Raw genomic sequence first — 7,309 nt, forward strand, 5'->3', positions numbered from 1 at the left:
TCCTTTGAGGGAGTCGACGGACGCATGAAGCCTGAGTGACGCGAGTTACTACAGTGTAGATTCGGACATAGACTCGGACTCAGAGGTAAAAATGTGCACAAGGAAAGACCTGGAAGAGTAGCAAGCCAGATGGTTGAAAAATTTAAGGAACCTTTTGATCGACCTGAAGGATGAATTCACCAAGATTGTCGACAGTAAATTTAACGATCTGAAAACAGAAATTGCAGAAATACGCAAAGAAAACCAACACTTAAAAGAGTGTATCGCGTCCGCCAACGAGGCAAGAGACGAACTCGAGCAATATGGTCGTCGTTCTATGTTGGAGATTCATGGTATTCAAGGGGATACGGGCGACCATCATGAGAACGTCACTGCCAAAATCATGAATCGAGCCAAAAAGTTGAATCTTAATCTGACACCTGCCGACATTGACAAAGCCCACAGACTAGGCCGATTCCGCACTAATTCTACTCGGAAAGACATAGTTAAATTCACCAATTCAAAAGCGAGAGAAACAATGTACAACGCAAGAAAATCCCTTGGTGATCGTATATTTGTCCATGACTCTCTGACAAAGTTTAGGCAGAAATTAGCATATGAGGCCCTGAAGTTAAAACGCGAAGGATCCCTCATAAATACATGGGTCTCCGGAGGCGTCGTATATGGCATCATGACTGTAGCCGGTGTGGATAAGAAAATACAGATTAGAAATATGAACGCTTTGAAGGCTGTGCATGATGGTCAACTTCCCGTGTACTCGGACCCGACCTTCCCGTGAGTCCAGCCGCCACCTCTGTCTGAACTGTCTCACAAACTCTTTCATCCATTATGTGTGCTGTTTCCTTATGGTGACATTGATGATATTTTACCCATTGATAGGTGAATTGAATTCGTATGTACATATTTGACACGTACTATATGGCAATATCCTACCTTTAACCTGTATTCCTGTTGAAAGATAGACTTAGTGTGGATTGCTGCAAATGTATTCTTTAAAAAATTTATCTCGCAAACAGACGAAGAAAAAGCAAACGCACTAAATAACTACTTTTCATCTATATCTAATGTAAATGACTCGAGTAGTACATTACCTCGTTCTAATTTAAAAACAAATTATTGTTTAAATGAACTTACCATTAACGAACAGGAAGTCATTGACATTTTAGAAAACCTTGACGTAAACAAATCAACTCGTCCAGATCAAATAAGTCAAAGAATGTTAAAAGAAACGTCAAAAACGCTGTGCTTTCCCCTCTGTATGCTCTTCAATCGTTCGATAAATACTTGGGTTTATCCAGAAATTTGGAAACTTGCACATGTAATGCCGTTATTCAAAAAGGGCAATAAAGGAGAGCCTGTCAATTATAGACCTATATCACTTATAAGTTGTGTCGGAAAAGTCATGGAACGAATAATTTTTAAACACGTTTATAATTTCTTGCATTTTAACAGTCTTATTTACTCCAAACAGTCTGTTTTTTACCAGGTCACTCGACAGTTTATCAACTAATCGATATATACAATCAAATATGTACATCATTTGACAAAAAAGAATCTACATGTATTGTATTTTGCGACATTTCTAAGGCTTTTGATAGAGTCCGGTACAGAGGACTTTTGTTTAAACTCAAGAAAATGGAATCGGCGGGAAAATTCTCGTTTGGTTAGAACAATACATAACAAACCGTAAGCAAAAGGTCTTTATCAACAATTCTTTTTCTGACGCCAAAATATTACACGGCGGGGTCCCTCAGGGTTCGGTGTTGCCCTTTATTATTTTTGGTATATGTAAACGATATAGCGGAGTCACTCAATAGCGTTACCAGACTCTTTGCTGATGATAGCTCTTTAGCAGTATCAAGTAAAGATACCCAGTTAATTCAAGAGACATTAAATCATGATCTTGATATTATTCTTCAATGGTCTAAACAATGGCTTGTTAACTTTAATCCATTAAACACCGAAGTAATGTTCTTTTCATTTTGTCAGAGAAACTTAAGTTTTTAAGTCAATCATTGAAAACCTGGTTTTGTCATACTGTGGCGTTTCTTGTTTAGCTATTTAAGCCTACATGTATAAGTATGCAGTCATGTGTATTGTTAGCTATTAACTCTGTTTCATTTGTGGAACAAGCACATTTTTAAACTTTTCAGTTTTGGAAGCCAAAAACACTAGGCATTGTCATAGTCTTTGTTGTCTTGCAAAAACTTTCATCTTGAACAAAACTTAAAACCCATCCTGGATATTTAATTTAAACTTCGTGAACAATTTGCACATGTATAACAAGACTCATAACTATGTTTTAATGACTGTTGAGTAATCCCCTTGTTTAACTGAAAAAATGTTAACAGATATATGTTGGCGTTCGTTTCTTTGCAGTCGTGCTTCTGTTTTATTATATTTTAGTAAATATACTATGTACACATGTTCTGCTAAATATGATGATATATTTCTTAACTTGCAATCCATTTGAAAAATGCTACACGAAATTTATTGCCTAAGTATAACTCTAGCTATCAGTACTTTAATATCAGTTAATTAGGTAATGTTGATCATGTGAACGGGGCATGTAATTCTGCAGTCTACAATGTATCTAGAACTCGTATAGGGTAACTCATGTATGTACATTTATCTTTTGATTTAGTTTTACGTTGAAACTTGTATTAAATAATACAGCAAAAAAAAACATTATCTTACTACGTCATTGTTTAGCTCCCTCACACAGGATATGTCGTGACTTCATTTTATTGTCCTCTCAGTGCTTCAAACATTATACTCAGAAATGGAGAAGTCCTTGGGTGATAACATGACCTAATGAAGTCCACTACGTTTATTAAAATCCACACAAAAGTATGATTATCTTATGAAGAGAAAAACAACTATTTCCCCAACTATTTATTAATATGCCCCCCTTAGAGGAGGGGGTATATTGCTTCGCATATGTGGGTAGGTCCGTCGGTTGGTCCTTAGGTAGTCCAAAGCTTGTCTTAGTGATTACTCGACAATTCCTCAAAGAATGGTCATCAAACTTGACATGAAAGTTGGGCCTGGCCAGTAGATGATCCCTAGTAATTTTAGGGGTCAAAGTCACAGGGGTTTTTTCTGGTAAAAAGGTTGTCAAAGCTTGTCCGAGTGAAAACAATGCCTAGACCTATGGTCATCAAGTTGACATGGTGGCTGGGCCTGACCAGTAGATGAACCCAATTGATTTAAGGAGTCGTCGGGTCAAAGGTCAAGGTAACAGTGACCTTGAATGCTAAAAGGTTGTCCAAGGGATAACACGACAATGCCTGCACCCAGGGCCCTCAAACTTGACTTTGTAGTTTGGGCCTGACCAGTAGGTGACCCCTATTGATTTAAGGGTCAAGGTCAAGGTCACAGTGACCTTGAACGCAAAAAGTTTGAATGTGTGATAACACGACAATGCCTGCACCCATGGCCCTCAAACTTGACATTTAGGTAGAAGGAGACCAGTTGATGACTGCTATGGATTTTAAGGTCAGAGGTCAAGGTCATAACTCTTATTCATCATTAAAATTTACATCGTATTTATTTATTCCCTGCTGCTAAGAGGATACATTTTATCTGCAAATAACAGTCATCATCTGAAAATGATTAAAAACTACCTACTATCCTCACACTTTGAATGGTCATAATATTTTTTTGAGGCAAGCAAATTGGGGAGTACAGTCATGTAATTGGGATTTTAATAATTTCTAGTCCGAAGTGGTGCATTTTGAACGTATTATATAACCTTTTTCTCCAATATAAACATACAAAGTGCCCCCCCCCCCCCATCCGCTAACGTTGATGAACAGTTGATACAGGCTTATTCATCACAGCAGCGGTCTATTCAATTGCTGTTGTATAGTGCAATGACCGTGATAGAGAGCTATACATGTAGCTTCGTCATATCATCATGATTAAGAAAACAATTATTCTTAATTCTTAGACAATCATCAACTTTAACAATGATTTATAACTATACTACATCAATACCAAGTAATCATCAATGTTTACATAAAGTTATCTGGGTTTAAAGATAGAGTTATCTGGGTTTAAAGCCAGTGTATTTTACAGTAGCTATTTATAATACAGTGGCTAAGATCGCTGGTCTATTTATAGCCGGAAAGAGTAAGTAAAGTCTAGATATTCTGTCTATTTCTAGTACTGTTTAAAATTTAATGTAGTACAAATTTATATGGTATAAAAGATAAATACGCAATCCATTGATAAAACCGAAGGATACTTGTAAATATTCTCTGGTATATTTACTATGCTGATCAAGCAGCCTCTAAATCAATATTCAGTACAAGGCAGGTAGTCAAACTTGGTATTGTGAGAGGAGTATATAGCCCAGGGCAAACCCTGCTCAAGCATACTTACCTGGTACAGGGGATACCGTGATCATGAAGGCGGTTCCCCCAGGAAGAGGCCCTCCCATTGCACTTCGGTTGGGCTGACGCCTGCGATAGCCACAAATGTTGGTTACTCGGGTACGTAATTTATTGGTGTGGGGACTGCGTTCGCGCTGTCCCTGAATAAACAAACAATAGCACATCTCTTGGTATATGGACCACGAGAGTATTCATACAGTCTCCTTAGTACATAGTAACCACTTAAAATTGTAAATTTAATAATTATAGAGTACTAATATTTATTTTTAATGAAAAGATAATTTTAATATATATGTAAGTATTTTCATTACACATTACTATAAGCACAGCTCAGTATAGTCAAGAAATGGAAAAATGAAGATGTGAATATTGTCAACTTGTGAAAGTTATAAGGTATTCTCTATACTTATATTAGAATTGTCTGGAATATTTCAACAACAAATGATTTAAATGCCACCTATGATACTTAATCTAGCATGGATATCAATTCAACAAAATTACTTGTTATAGATCATACTTTTCCGGTCAAAAAGAAATGGCGGTTTTTTTTGTGCACTGCTGAAAAAATGTGAAGAAATCAAAGGACTACAGTAGCCGGTTGCAGAAATATTGGTATTTTTGTAATGTAGTACATCCACAAGTAATCATTTAATCGCTAAGGGGACTTTTGTGACTAATTAATTCGTGCAATCATTTTTTGCGTAAGGCAAACATTAAAATTACCCCTCCCACTAGCTGATGAAGTGACCAAATGCCCGCGAAAGGACATAGGCGAAAGAGAAATAGATCATCCCCAAATCAAAAACCCCTAAATTTACACGTCTACAAGCGTCACAGAGTAGGAAATCCTTTGCGGGAGTCGACGGACGCATGAAGCCTGAGTGACGCGAGTTACTACAGTGTAGATTCGGACATAGACTCGGACTCAGAGGTAAAAATGTGCACAAGGAAAGACCTGGAAGAGGTAGCAAGCCAGATGGTTGAAAAATTTAAGGAACAGCTTTTGATCGACCTGAAGGATGAATTCACCAAGATTGTCGACAGTAAATTTAACGATCTGAAAACAGAAATTGCAGAAATACGCAAAGAAAACCAACACTTAAAAGAGTATATCGCGTCCGCCAACGAGGCAAGAGACGAACTCGAGCAATATGGTCGTCGTTCTATGTTGGAGATTCATGGTATTCAAGGGGATACGGGCGACCATCATGAGAACGTCACTGCCAAAATCATGAATCGAGCCAAAAAGTTGAATCTTAATCTGACACCTGCCGACATTGACAAAGCCCACAGACTAGGCCGATTCCGCACTAATTCTACTCGGAAAGACATAGTTAAATTCACCAATTCAAAAGCGAGAGAAACAATGTACAACGCAAGAAAATCCCTTGGTGATCGTATATTTGTCCATGACTCTCTGACAAAGTTTAGGCAGAAATTAGCATATGAGGCCCTGAAGTTAAAACGCGAAGGATCCCTCATAAATACATGGGTCTCCGGAGGCGTCGTATATGGCATCATGACTGTAGCCGGTGTGGATAAGAAAATACAGATTAGAAATATGAACGCTTTGAAGGCTGTGCATGATGGTCAACTTCCCGTGTACTCGGACCCGACCTTCCCGTGAGTCCAGCCGCCACCTCTGTCTGAACTGTCTCACAAACTCTTTCATCCATTATGTGTGCTGTTTCCTTATGGTGACATTGATGATATTTTACCCATTGATAGGTGAATTGAATTCGTATGTACATATTTGACACGTACTATATGGCAAATATCCTACCTTTAACCTGTATTCCTGTTGAAAGATAGACTTAGTGTGGATTGCTGCAAATGTATTCTTTAAAAAATTTATCTCGCAAACAGACGAAGAAAAAGCAAACGCACTAAATAACTACTTTTCATCTATATCTAATGTAAATGACTCGAGTAGTACATTACCTCGTTCTAATTTAAAAACAAATTATTGTTTAAATGAACTTACCATTAACGAACAGGAAGTCATTGACATTTTAGAAAACCTTGACGTAAACAAATCAACTCGTCCAGATCAAATAAGTCAAAGAATGTTAAAAGAAACGTCAAAAACGCTGTGCTTTCCCCTCTGTATGCTCTTCAATCGTTCGATAAATACTTGGGTTTATCCAGAAATTTGGAAACTTGCACATGTAATGCCGTTATTCAAAAAGGGCAATAAAGGAGAGCCTGTCAATTATAGACCTATATCACTTATAAGTTGTGTCGGAAAAGTCATGGAACGAATAATTTTTAAACACGTTTATAATTTCTTGCATTTTAACAGTCTTATTTACTCCAAACAGTCTGTTTTTTACCAGGTCACTCGACAGTTTATCAACTAATCGATATATACAATCAAATATGTACATCATTTGACAAAAAAGAATCTACATGTATTGTATTTTGCGACATTTCTAAGGCTTTTGATAGAGTCCGGTACAGAGGACTTTTGTTTAAACTCAAAGAAAATGGAATCGGCGGGAAAATTCTCGTTTGGTTAGAACAATACATAACAAACCGTAAGCAAAAGGTCTTTATCAACAATTCTTTTTCTGACGCCAAAATATTACACGGCGGGGTCCCTCAGGGTTCGGTGTTATGCCCTTTATTATTTTTGGTATATGTAAACGATATAGCGGAGTCACTCAATAGCGTTACCAGACTCTTTGCTGATGATAGCTCTTTAGCAGTATCAAGTAAAGATACCCAGTTAATTCAAGAGACATTAAATCATGATCTTGATATTATTCTTCAATGGTCTAAACAATGGCTTGTTAACTTTAATCCATTAAACACCGAAGTAATGTTCTTTTCATTTTGTCAGAGAAACTTAAGTTTTTAAGTCAATCATTGAAAACCTGGTTTTGTCATACTGTGGCGTTTCTTGTTTAGCT

General features: G+C 37.2%; 1 non-coding gene across 1 annotated transcript; it reads left to right on the forward strand.

The window, feature by feature from the left end:
- The first annotated feature begins 4,378 nt into the window (after positions 1–4,378).
- On the forward strand, positions 4,379–4,540 carry LOC128212633 (U1 spliceosomal RNA). Its single transcript, XR_008257552.1, has one exon. It is a non-coding gene; the product is annotated as a U1 spliceosomal RNA (small nuclear RNA).
- The last annotated feature ends 2,769 nt before the right edge of the window (positions 4,541–7,309 follow it).

This window comes from Mya arenaria, chromosome 12, assembly GCF_026914265.1.
Source record: "Mya arenaria isolate MELC-2E11 chromosome 12, ASM2691426v1".
In the NCBI taxonomy this organism is placed as follows: domain Eukaryota; kingdom Metazoa; phylum Mollusca; class Bivalvia; order Myida; family Myidae; genus Mya; species Mya arenaria.